General features: G+C 35.1%; 1 protein-coding gene and 2 long non-coding RNA genes across 4 annotated transcripts in view; 1 reads left to right on the forward strand and 2 right to left on the reverse strand.

The window, feature by feature from the left end:
* Positions 1-802: 802 nt before the first annotated feature.
* LOC130051149 (uncharacterized) lies at positions 803-5246 on the reverse strand. Its single transcript, XR_008799524.1, has 3 exons — positions 2687-5246; positions 1392-1835; positions 803-1290 (listed from the first exon to the last, which is right to left on the reverse strand). It is a non-coding gene; the product is annotated as an uncharacterized LOC130051149 (long non-coding RNA).
* Positions 5247-8321: 3075 nt separating this feature from the next.
* LOC125664313 (uncharacterized) overlaps positions 8322-14066 on the forward strand; it is a 36226-nt gene continuing 30481 nt past the window's right edge. Inside the window, exon 1 of one of the 2 annotated variants that reach the window (XM_056152447.1) lies at positions 8322-8374. The gene's annotated coding sequence lies outside the window, so the exon portion shown is untranslated. Of the gene's footprint in view, positions 8392-14066 lie in introns of both variants that reach the window. The other variant, XM_056152443.1, reaches the window with a different exon arrangement.
* Positions 10170-11855, reverse strand: LOC125664336 (uncharacterized). Its single transcript, XR_007365829.2, has 2 exons — positions 11642-11855; positions 10170-10414 (listed from the first exon to the last, which is right to left on the reverse strand). It is a non-coding gene; the product is annotated as an uncharacterized LOC125664336 (long non-coding RNA).

Consider the following 14066-nt stretch of genomic DNA (forward strand, 5'->3'; position numbering starts at 1 on the left):
CTTCGTCTAAATAAATCAAGATACACCGAAATAAATATTCAATAACTTACTTGTATCAGGTGATCTCTTGGGTATTTTCCTCTTCTCGCCATGCATGCTCATCGCGCACTTATCGCCCGATAGTTGGCGAGAGCGGATGTGCAGAATGTGCCATGAACATTGGCGATTTACACGATTTGGGTGTGCAGTTTTTATTCAATGATGACCATAAGGATTTTCACACAAGCATGTGATGATCACACATTTTGTGAAATTAAACTAGGAGATGATAAAATGGATATCGACACGGCAATGAACCTAGATCCCGTGAATTCTAATTTGAACTTCACCATGTGTTGAAATTGTCATGTGGTGTTCAATAATTTATGTACACGGCATATTTTTAAAAAATATGCAAATGATGGTTCCGCCCACCGGTGTATCACCAGTTACTGTACACTCTTTATAAAAGTAAAAACACCACAATCATGATACAATTGAACTTAATGTAGCTTTGAGGAAGGACATCGTAATACAAGCTGGAATAAATGCATAGACTATTTCAAAAATCATTTTCTTTGTGTTTGACAAAATAGTGTTTTAGTTTTAAGTCCACAGTTAATTTAAACCTGATAAAAATTTCCTATGTGTTATAGATTTTTTTATTCCAATTTCGTTAAGGATTGGAAATACTCGAGATTACTTTATGTAAACACCATTAATACCTTCATCAAAGAAATATTTTCAAGTAATGTTCTAGTTTGTCGCTTTTCCAATACAGTAAACATCGTATCTGCGGTTGTTTTTTTTGTTGTTGTTGTTGTTTTTTTTTTGTTTTTTTTTTTTTTTTTTTTTTTTTTTTTTAAAGCAAGAAACAAATATAAGAGATATCGGAAAAATCAATATGTTCTGACAGCGGTACGTTGTGGACACCTTGCATATATCTAATTTGATGAAAGAAGACAAGGCTAAAACGGAGGACTTCATTTGTACATTTCAATTATTTAATTCTTCTTCAATCCAAACTTGTTCATACTGAGAAAATTGCCAACGCGTGTAGGAAAGGTCAACAAGACTACTATGCACTCAAAATACAAGAACACCTTAACCCTGATACCGTATCGCGTTTGTACAACAGAATTGTTCTCCCTCTCACCCTATACGGGTGTGAACTCTGGAGCGATTTACGCCAACGAGATCTGCAGGCCCTTAATACCTTACAGCACTTCATTTGCAAGCATGCAATAGGTTTACCAAAAGTTACTCGATCTGACATTTGTGAATCCTTACTTGGACTTGTTCCGATTTCTTCTGAAATAGACAAAAGAAAGCTATTATTCCTTGGTCGGCTATGTGAATTAGACATTAAAACCCTTACCAAGAAGATATTTCTTCAACGACTTTTTACTTACATACAGTCTCCGCAACTCAAACATTTTGGTTTTATCCATGAAGTTTTTAATCTACTCTATAAGTATAACCTCCACCGGTATTTTCTACTCTATCTGCAAGACGGTTACTTTCCTCCAAAGAGTTTGTGGAAAACAAGCGTCAAAACAGCAATAATTGATTTCCATCTAGATTCAAGGCACAAACGGATGCTCTCGGATCCTTCTTTTCAACAATTCAACAAAATAACGGCAGGGCGACCTCCACAGACTATCTGGAAAATTCCGTCTAACATTCATGAAATAGTGATTTGCAAATTTATCACTAAGCTATGGTCCTTTCCACACTCTCCTCCGACATCTTGTCTCATCTGTGGCAAGTATTTCACAAACGTTTTTGAACATGTTTCGACCACTTGCGTAGGAACAGTCGCTATCCAAGATGCTTGGTGGAATACAGTAATTGACCTTGATATAGCTGCAATAATGTAGCCCAATCCAATTTTTTTTATTCTGACGTTTTCGGGATAGGGCTACAATTCCATAGGATCTCCGTAATGGTGCAAAATAATTTTATGAATAACCGATAATAAACTCTGTGCATTAGTCCCAAATGTTGTTTATACCAAAAGGAGTACCAACTTTGTGCTCGGGCATGTCTAATAAAGGTGTTTTTCATTAAATATAATGTACAGCATGCAAAATTCTTCGTCTGCTCCGCCATGCTTGTTATCGCGAGATCTCGTAGGTGGATCTAATGAAAAGCCTAAACATTGACAATCAGCGCGAAAATGTAGTTATTCGAGCCACTTCGACAAAGGAAGGAAAATCATATTGTTGCAGAAAGAATTTACACTCTGCTGTTCGGTTTTTAACTTGATATTAAATTCAAACCTTCTCAATACCGACGAAATAGCTTTCGCCTCCATACTTGTCCATTGATGTAAATACCACCTTATATGGCATATGCAAATGACTTGACAACCGGAAGTTGAAACTTCAGTACATCAAACATGGCGCACAAATATGAATCGAGAAACTGGGATTTATCGAAATTGTTGAAAACGGTAGAATAGAGCCTCACAAATCTAAAGTTGTAGGTTGTAAATTTATATATTGACTAAGAAACATAGAATATCATTTTATTTACGTAAAGAAAGTCAGGAAATGTTTAGAATGAGCGCAAATGTTGCGGGAGTGAATCACTCCCGCATTTGCACCATTACGGAGATCCTAAGGAGTTGTAGCCCTCTCCCTAAAAAAAGAAAAAAAAAAAAAAAAAAAAAAAAATCAGAGAGGGCTACATTATTGCAGCTAACCTTGATATTGTGCTCAGTGCTGAACTTTGCGGTCTCTGTCATCAAGATCTATATCTTTTTCTATTAGGTGCTAGGATGTTCACGGTTAATCATACCCATTATGACGAACCCGGCTTGCATCTTCTGAACTTCCGCTTCCTGAGGGATGCAGCAGCATGTTACAACAGACAGTTACGTCTTACATAACTGCGGATTTTTCACCATTTCCGGTGTTCAATTCTAATTAGCTATGTATCGCCTGTACTTATTTTGTGCTCAACTTTCTTCTTATGTACAAATCTCATATCCTTTTCCTTTGTATATATGAATATGTGTAATACTCTAATGATGTAATTTCTGCATTGTTCATGCAATCTCCCATGGGAGGAAATAAAGAATGAATGAATGAATGAATGAATTATTGAAATGTACGTTACCGTTATGGTTTTTCCAATTTTATTACAACATTAACCTTTAAAAAAAAAAACACATTTATTTTATCTATACACGACAATATGAAATAATTGTCAAGGATTATCAATATAAGAAAATTATGTTCATAAAATGTGGAAAAAAATAGTAATAGAACATCGCCTGTAACATATTTAGCTAATGTATATAATCAGTCATTTTAATATAGTAATGTAGGATAATACGGGGTATCGGAACTAAAAATTTTTTGAACTCTTCAGAAAAAGAAGTTACGAAAATTAAGCATCACTTGGGCAACTCTTACATACAAAATGGTGAGGGCTAAAGACGACTCATTTCTGATGCAAAAATATCTACCTAGTTTGTAAGTTATTTTGCAGAATGTTGTAAGTGAATGCCCAAGTACCAAAAAACATGAGTTATTGGATTAAATTTCTGATGTTTAAAAGCGAAGACAAAAAAAAAAAACGTAAAACTATGTGGATATTTACTTAGAGATTTATTTTCTCGAGTCACTAAAACAACCAACCGCAATAAAATGATATAAATAATCACAATTTATGCATCCCCAGAAACGTACATACAGTGTTCAACATGTAGCCTATTGGCATTTCTCACCCGGCATATTGAATACGGGAAAAAAAAAAAACTAGGGTAACGTACATTTCTTTCTTATCTCTACGTTATGAAATATCAATCTTAAGTCAAGAATTGAAAACAAATTGTTAAACTTAAGAATCATTGTTTCATTTAATGAGACAGAAAGTATATCAGGAAACGACCAGTCGGGTCTCTAATCTTTGCGATTATTTAAAAAAAAAAAAGGGCGAAAATAGAATATGTGACAGGTACATTGTACGCGATAAATCATTTATTATCACAAGGACGGATAGAAAAAATTAGCAATGCCATCTATACGATATTTTGGATTTGTTTTATCAGGACATTTTAACCTAAAATAAACGGGGATTTCGTAGACATGATCAGACGTAAAGTATTACTCGGAGACAGTAACGTACATTTCAAATACGCTACTATTTTCTAATTTGAAACCAGTTAAATATCCTTCCAAACCAATCCTATTGTATTTTCTTTTTTAATCATATAAACATATTCATAATGTTGATGAAAATATAGCACGGAGGTTAATTCTCTTAAGTAATAATGGAGCGACATTGTTTGATCCCTTATATTGAGAATGGGGGTACAACATTAAAACACACATTATCCAAAACGCTACAGTAATAAACACCCAGTGTTAAAACAACACATTTACACGTACATGTATACATAAGTCAATAGGCGAGTTGATTTAAATCCACCAGACGTCTATTCTGTAAATATATGTAAATCCCATACTGTGTGTTCTAATTAACCCTGCTACCATATTCGTTAATTCTATTTTCTGCATGCTCATTTGGTGTAATTATTTTATATCATGGCTATATGCTGTAATAATGTTTTGTACCATTAAGTGAGTAGAACCAAATGAGCTAATTATAAAGAGGGTGTTTTATGACATTTCATTTGTAAGACGAAAATTGTGCGGTGAATATTCAGTGTTTGTTCCTGCGTGAAGGTTCAGTCTGAGAACTATAGACTTGGAGGAAGATTGAAATGTACCATTTTACTACTCCTGTGTTGGGATTGAAATTACAATTTTATGATTAGATTAAAATGCACCATTTTATTATTCCTGTGTTAAGATTGAAATGTACAATCAGCTTATCGGTAAACTTTATCAAACTCAGATGGTACCTAATGAAACAATCGTAAAATATCTCTGTGGAAACCATTCAGTTATTATTAATTCGACCGAGAAAAGAAAGAAAGAAAAGAAAAGAAAAGAAAAGAAAAACAGAGAAAGGAAATAAGTGGGCGGTGTTGTTGAAGAAAAGCAGATCAGTAAGATTTTTGCTTTTATCTTTTATCCAAATGAGCTGAATATTAATAAGCAAAGTGATATTTCACTACGCCGTTCATTCATCAAAATATAGTCCCCTATGATTCAAGCTTCCCAGACCCCACTGTATTGCTAAATATTACAACATGTAAGTAAAGGAAAGACCCATGTGTGTCCATGACCCTCAGGTTTCACACCTGTAGACAAAACGCGCGCTTGTGGCTTTGTCTGAATGCTGTCAAGAATCCACCATTATTCATATATCTGATTGATTCTGTAAATGTTCAATATAGTTCTGATATGCATACAGATAGAATTATGTTCATACGTAATGATTATGCTGCAAAATAAGGCTAACTTTGTAATGCAAAATTAAGGTCCATTGGTATGAAAAGAGTGCGACCTTGAAATGACCTTGACACAAAAACAAGAATGGTGACGTGCATTTCTCTGTGTCAGAAGAGAGTCTGCTTTGAAGTTTCTATAATTATTGTATATCAACGCATCCAATGAATGTGAAAAGCATTTCTGGCGAACATAGAGGTCTGTAAGATGAGATACCGCCAGTGGTCAGATCTCAATCACCGTACATCTATAGGTCTGTAAGATGAGATACCGCCAGTGGTCAGATCTCAATCACCATACATCTATACGTCTGTAAGATGAGATACCGCCAGTGGTCAGATCTCAATCACCATACATCTATAGGTCTGTAAGATGAGGTACCGCCAGTGGTCAGATCTCAATCACCATACATCTATAGGTCTGTAAGATGAGGTACCGCCAGTGGTCAGATCTCAATCACCATACATCTATAGGTCTGTAAGATGAGGTACCGCCAGTGGTCAGATCTCAATCACCATACATCTATAGGTCTGTAAGATGAGGTACCGCCAGTGGTCAGATCTCAATCACCGTACATCTATACGTCTGTAAGATGAGATACACAATATTTCAATCACTTCGTAAAATTGTCAAGAATAAACTTTCGTTATTAATCAAGATATTAGAAAGATATTCTTTATCCTCAAACATTTTATGTGGTTGTTCATTGTATATTTTAATTTCATCAGACAGGCTGTCCAACAGACAAAGCCCACTTCAAATCTCTCTCTCTCTCTCTCTCTCTCTCTCTCTCTCTCTCTCTCTCTCATTACTATCTATAATCATAATCGGTGATATCAAGTGTTATTTTTCAATAAATTACATATTAGCAACTATAAATCAGAATAAGATCCTCAGAATTTCCACTTCCTTACTCCTCCTAGGCACCTGATCTTACCTCTGGTGTGTCCAGGGGTCTGTGTTTGCCCAACTATATATTTTGTATTGCTTGTAGGAGTTATGAGATTGATCACTGTTCGTTATCTATATATACCTTTCATACACAAGACTCGTCAGTTTGATCAACCTGTAAAACGTCAAGTCATCAACGAAAGCCATGATAAAGTCATCAATAGAAAACAAAATATGATCAGGAGTATTGCTAAACCTTAAATGAAAACACGTTACATGTACATGTAAAGCAGTCACAAGTGAAATAACTGCTTTTTGTCGATACAACCATATCAGAGGGGTATAGCTAGCACTGTTTTCATATAGAGGCGAGAAGCACCAAAAAGGGTGGGGTGGGGGGGTGTGTCCCTCCTACCACTGGATGGGGGTGGCGAGAAATTTTACAAAAATAACGGCTGGTTTACTCTAACTTGTGCATCAAAACTATAAAATAGGTATAGATTATCATGCATTTTCATAGTTTTCAGGCTGTTTCGTTGGGGGAATTTATTTGAACGTGTTTCACAAATTGGAGGATCATATCAAAACTAACATTTAGACCAGCTGAGGCCTGATGTTTAAACTAACATTTATAGAGCAGCTGAGGCCTGATGTTTAAACTAACATTTATAAACCAGCTGAGGTCTGATGTTTAAACTAACATTTATAGAGCAGCTGAGGCCTGATGTTTAAACTAACATTTATAGTGCAGCTGAGGTCTGATGTTTAACTAACTTTTATAGAGCAGCTGAGGCCTGATGTTTAAACTAACATTTATAGTGCAGCTGAGGCCTGATGTTTAAACTAACATTTATAGAGCAACTGAGGCCTGGTGTTTAAACTAACATTTATAGTGCAGCTGAGGCCTGATGTTTAAACTAACATTTAGATCAGCTGAGGCCTGATGTTTAAACTAACATTTAGATCAGCTGAGGCCTGATGCAATAATTGGCAATTCATCACTGGGGTTTATATAGAGGTATCAATAGTGTGATAGGAAATGTGTAACTTGGATATACTTTGGGATACACGCCCACTAACACCCGCCTCCTTTATAATGATTCTGTTACTCCGTGTCGATATCTACATGTATAGATCGTAGATATCGGTCAAGGCCTGGGCGTTTGTTGAATGAATAATTGTATCTGTCCAAAATCTGGATACTAAGGATTTATCACTTGGCTTACACATCGCACTGTTGCTGGAGTCTATAAAAATTATGTTCGAATTTTGGCGGATTATAAACTGAATATCTATAGGACCTATAAACTCATGTATCCACGCTGAGCTGTTGTTCTTTAAATAGTCCGTAAATACCACAATCGTCTAAATGATATGCGATGATAAAAGCGAACATTTGTACAAATATGTTATTTAAATTGTGTGTAGGCACGTGCCTACTCGAGCCTAACGAAGCAATATAAACTTTCAAATCATAAATAATAAATGCCGTATTTACAATGTGTACATATTGTATTTAAAAACTGTAAGCAGAGATCATCCCATGTTTTCGTTTGTTTTTATACTGCCCATTTCACCAAACTCTGCTTATATATCATTCACATACATGCACGTGATTCATATTTTGTGATTTCACTTGTTTCTTTTTTACGAAAACATTGATTTAATGTCAAGTTGATATACATGTAGCTTTGTATGAACACCTGGACAGAACATGGTGACAAAAAGACAGTGATATCATGTGCGGATCTAGAGGGGGAGGGGGGTTCCGGACCCCCCGCCCCTGTTTGCAAAGATAAAAATTTTTACAATATAACGATTTATAAGAAAAATGATTATATCACGGGTTCGATTTTGTGAAAAGGTTCGACCCCCCCCCCCACCCCTGGAAAAAAATTCTGGATCCGCGCCTGGATATACTGGCGTTCTTTATAAATTCTGCAGAATCGTCTGCGCCGATTATTCAAATCAATCCAGGCTTCTTCTGTTCTTTAACCCCCAATACAAACATTATGTAACGAATTACGTATGTAAATTATTTTAAGGATCCACGGATTTGAGATCGGGATCGACATTCTATTTTTCTGTGGGTCTGATCACCATCTCGCGGGAAAAATCAGCGGTGTCAGTTCGTCCCAGTAAGTATTTCCTCTCAGTAAGTCAGTTCCTTTATCAAGGTGTTTATTGTTTGCAGCGATCAAATATGATAATTTAGATTTAAATGTTAAATAACTTATGTTTTATTGATATCTTACTGGTGCTACCGACAAGACGAGTGTACACGGTAAACAAGTGATGGAATCTGCAGTGTCACCAAAAAAAAAAAAAAAATCAAAAAAAAATCTCTATTTTATACAGGAATAAATATTGTTTGGAATCGACAAAATGGCGGGGAAACACCAGTATTTATGACTTTGTTCTGTAACAGGAAGGGAGAAAATACAACGGACTTACTTTTGTGGGAAAGAGGGGGTTATCGACATTCGGTCTTTCCCATCGAAGGGTATTCCCCTTAAGGGGGGATAGGAAAGACCGAAGAGAGATACCCTCGTTTCCACAGAAATTAGCAACGGACCAGACCAGAATCCACAGTCGGGTGCTCTATACCCAGTGAGCTATCTGGCCACTGACAATGGAACCCTTTTGTTTTTGTCCTGTCATTTTGTAATTCTGTCATTGTCTGAAACTTTAACCTTGCTAATAACTTTTGAACAGTAAGTGATAGAGCTTTGATATTTCACATGAGTATTCCTTGTGACAAGACCTTTCCGTGGGTACCAACAGTTTTGACCCTGTGACCTTGACATTGGAATTTGACCTACTTTTTGAAATCTTTAACCTTGCTAATAACTTTTGAACAGTAAGAGATAGAGCTTTGATATTTCACATGAGTATTCCTTGTTGCAAGATCTTTCCGTTGGTATTGAACCTTTTGACCTACTTTATATTTTTTTTTTACATTGGTCATAACTTCTAAATGGTAAATATTAGAGCTTTCATATTGTACGTGAGCATTTCTTTTGACAAGATCTTTCTACTGGTCTAAGATATTTGCCCTTGTGACCTTGGCCATCTTTGGAATTGGCCATTATGGGGGGCATTTGTGTTTCACAAACACATCTTGTTTCATGTTACACTTTGTTGTCATTGGCAACCCCAGGAATATTCCTGACATCCCCTCCCTTTGGGGGTAGGTTGGGTCACAATAGGGGATCAAAGTTTTACACGCAATTAATTAGGGAAAATCTTTAAATATTTTCTTCTCTAGAACCACTGAGCCAGAAATGCTGAGATTTACATGAAAGCTTCGTGACATTGTGCAGATTCAAGTTTGTTAAACTCATGACCCCTGGGGCTAGGATGGGGCCACAATAGGGGATCAAAGTTTTACATAACTAATAAATAGAAAAAAATCTTTAAAATTTTTCTCCTTAAAAACCATTAGGCCAAAGAAGTTTACATTTGCATGAAAGCTTCCTGACATGGTGCAGATTCAAGTTCGTAAAAATCACGTTCACAGGGTGTAACATGGGGCACAGTAGCAGGGCTCACACTGGACCAAAATTTTGTGTCGCAACCTGGCGCGCGTGCATCGACTCATACACGTTTACTGTAGATCTATAATTTTATATTTCATGTATATTATTCAAGAGGCATATACAACATATCATATCTCTGATTATTCTTACACGATGTATACAACATAGCTTTGTTTAGTTTTGATCACAAATCACTATAATTATTAGGATATTGTGAAAATCGGTTGTATTTCAGCAGATTGCTTTTTAGTCAGTCTGATGACATTGCAGCACAATAATTGTTTTATTTCTAAATATTGTTTTTGGCTAAGTTGACTCAATTCTATTTCATACCAGAAAAAATTAAGAGTATTTCATAGCATATAAAATGGCTATATTAAATAAAGACAAGAAATGAGTTTCTAAATGTTTATTAATCATTTTAGTGATGTAAATGACATATATTACTCATTAAATTTGAAGTCTAGAAAGTCACTGATGACAAAGTTACTGAAAATTAATTACTGTAATACATAACACATGATCATAGTTTCACATCACATTTTCACTGAAGAATCCTGTTTTCATCTTGAAATCCAGAATGACAAAGTGGTCCTTTGGTGAATCTCATCATGTAGAGGAGAAGGGACTTCATGAAGTCTGAAACAAATTTTAAATGGCTTAAGATGATGTGAAGTCAAAAGATGACAGGATAGCAATTTCAGAAGAACCTACTGTTTTGCGTTTCCTCATGGCCATTTTCTAAATAGATCAAACTAAAGATCTAAAGAATAATGCAATTTTCCAACATTCCTCTATTTATACACTATACTAATGTCAAATGGATTAGAAAATATAGCTGAACATTCTAGTTTACCTTTCTAGATGAAATCGCTTTTGTACTGTGATGAACCGACAAATTAAATTTTATATATTTTAATTAACACGGAAGTATCTTCCATTGACTAGCTTGTGTGCACAATTTCACGCTTTTTATTCCATCCAGTACAAAACAGGTAGCTCCCCAGTAATGACTCCGGGTAGGGCTGTGCGGTGCACTGAAAATTTCGGTGCACCGCGATTCATACCATTCGATTCGATGCACCGATTACAAATTCCGGATTTCGGTTCGGTTCGGTTTAGATTTTACTTACACCAAAACAACAAAATTAATATGGCGTCCGAGTGATGTTGAAAACATGTGGTTTTTTATGCAACGAAGATTTAAATCACTACTGTGTTAAGAGTTAGCATTTTCACCACTCAGATACCAACAGAATATGGTCCGTAAGATCATTGCAGTTTATCTTTACATGACATATAGCATTTCTGTCAGTGGTGGAGTGAAATCAACATCGTAGGTAATGACACAGATTTGACAGTTAACATGAGAGAAGTAAATCAATAAAGGAGAGATTTTCAAAGACTCTCAATTGATAGAATTGTTGAATTTTTGCATATCAATGAAAACAATATCATATACATTTTAGATTCACTATAGATTTGTTTAATAATCCAAAACTTATGCAGCACATTAATATAACAAATTTTGATAGACTGTCAGTGTTTTCTTTTTTCTATCAAAGTTATAAAATGCCATTATGAATAGATATGATGTTTACAAATGACAACATATAGTTATATAACTTGAATTAAATCAAATCAAATATGCTACTCATTAAAATTGTTAATTTTTGTGGTGTCATTAGATAAATTGGACCTAACATGAACCGAATCGAAAATAACCGAACCATGCTGTTCTGAATCGAAACCGAACCGAATCGAGCTAACCCTGAATCGTCCCAGCCCTAACTCCGGGTATCTCTATATTTACGATATGTACTGTAGGTAACTGGCATGTGCAAAGTTCATTTCATTCACACCTACCTGTACATAGAGGATCAACCCTTTGTTTTGTTTAAACTGCTAAATAAACAAGACGCCCCTAAGTCTTATTGTTCCCATGCGACAGGGTATCCACATTCTGCACAGGTAAAACAGCCCTGAGGCTGTTCGGATGCCAACAGCTGAAATTCAAAATGGCGCGCGAATACTATAATACGAAATGTCCGTGTCGCATTTCCGGAATTTCCGTCGCATTTTTTTCTGAAAAATCGCAAAATGCGACAAATGCGATGGGCAGCGCGAGCCCTGAGTAGGGGATCAAAATTTTACATACAAATATATAGGGAAAATTATGGCAAGCCCTTTTACTATTTATTTGAAAAATAAGATATATTTTTAAATTAAAGAGGTATATATATCTCTTATTTTAAAGAGATATCTCTTTAAAATGAGTTATCTCTTAATATTAAGAGATTAAGAGGTATCTCTCTAAAAAACATATATCTCTTAAAGGGACTTACTCACGATTTTACCCAAAATTTTGTTTTTCACTTTTAATGATCAAAATCTACTGTCTAATGTGTTTGAAATATTACTTTTATTCTTGCATTCAGAAGGTCAAAATTTTGGCTGTCAACATTAAATGAGCTATATTTCTAATGTTTAACATAAAAAATGAAAAATATTTTTATCAAAAATCGTGAACCAGTCCCTTTAATTAAGAGATATCTCTAAAAACAGATATCTCTTTCACTTAGAAAAGTATCTCTTTCACTTAGAGAGATATCTCTAATATACTGTAATTAAGAGATATCTCTTTCACTTAAAGAGATATCTCTTTTACTCTGAGAGATATCTCTTACTTTGAGAGATATTTCCTTCACTTTTAAAGAGATATCTCTCTAAGAATTCCTAGAGAGATATCTCTCAAACAGAAAGAGATATCTCTTTCCAATATTTGTATTAGTTTGAATACTTAAGGAATTTTCCCTAAAACGCAAGCCCGCCAAAGCAAATCTTACCATAATGGCTGATGTGTTGCTAAAACGCGGAACGGAAAATGAAACGGAGGGCGGAACGGAAAATATATTATGCAATAATTAATGTTAGGTCAACAGTTTGCAAAATCAAAAGGCTTATTATGAACAAGGCGTGCAGACATTACAGAGAGAACAGGATGTCATCCTTCGAATCCACCATTTCATATTGATACATCATACTAATGCATTATTATGTATTTTTACACGGTGTATTTTGTGGATGAATGTACCAACAGGCGCTTACTTAATAATTTGCATAGTATTAAGTTTTAATAAAAATTTCAAGCAAGCACCTGTTGGTACCATCCTTTTTCCTGGCTTTCTCACCCCTACCCCCCAGATTTTGACAGTATGTTGTTCACAAATGAAGAAAAAACAAATAAGATAACATACTGAAAAAGACTTGAATTATAATTGAACCATTGAACCCCTTTCAAATTCTATTACTTTATTCTGGCTGGTATCTTAAGAAAAGATTTTATGAGCCCATCCAATGAATAAAAGGTACACCCCACCCCCTCCCCCGAAAACAACATTGTAAAAGATAAATTAATTTTTTGAACAATTTTCCCCAAACATAGCCTTTTTAAATTGAATGTGCTTTTAATCGAACTACATATATGTTTAAGATAACTGAAATTGAATTTAGTTCTACACCTGGTACCAATCTGGGAGAAAAACGCTAGACCGACGCCTGATTTCTAGTAAAATTTCTGTCGGACTAGTAGATTTTTTCCTGCACTAGCCCGATCGGACTAGTATAAATTTTTCTTTAACAATTATATATATATATATATAGATATATATACACATATACACACACACAGGGCTTTATAAAAAATCTGTTAACACCTAGGCTCGTGTAATAACTTTATTTGATTGGTTGAGTTTGCTTACCAGTTTATCGAGTCCAAACTAGTACGCTGAAAAGGAGTATGAAATGTCTCGGGTACGCAAGAGAAAGGTACGAATCGTATGGCATCTACGCAGGTCGCTCTTCTGCGAGTGGGAAAAACGAAGTGGGGAAGAAAGATACGAGTCAAAGAGAAAGCATGGATTTGTTCAATCATGGACCTTGAACTGTCCATAGCTAAAATTTGACATTGAAAAAAATACAATGCAGTATAAGTAGTGTGAAAAATGAGGAGGAGGAGACTGAAAATGAGTTGCCTGAATCTGAAATTGAAAGAAACTGGAAATTTAATATTATATGAAGTGGAGTTAACTGAAGTTTTTCATTTGTTTTTGTTTTTCAATCTTACTACACAGAAACATTTTTTAATTTGTAAGTTAAATTTGCTTTAATCTGTTAATAAACTGTTTTGATTTTGGACTAGTGAAATTTTTTGGGGGCTAATAAATTTTACATTCAACTAGCCCGACCGGACTTGTAGCTTGAAAAGTTTTTGACCTAGACTGTGGTACGT

The sequence above is a fragment of the Ostrea edulis genome, chromosome 1 (genome assembly GCF_947568905.1).
Source record: "Ostrea edulis chromosome 1, xbOstEdul1.1, whole genome shotgun sequence".
Classification (NCBI taxonomy): domain Eukaryota; kingdom Metazoa; phylum Mollusca; class Bivalvia; order Ostreida; family Ostreidae; genus Ostrea; species Ostrea edulis.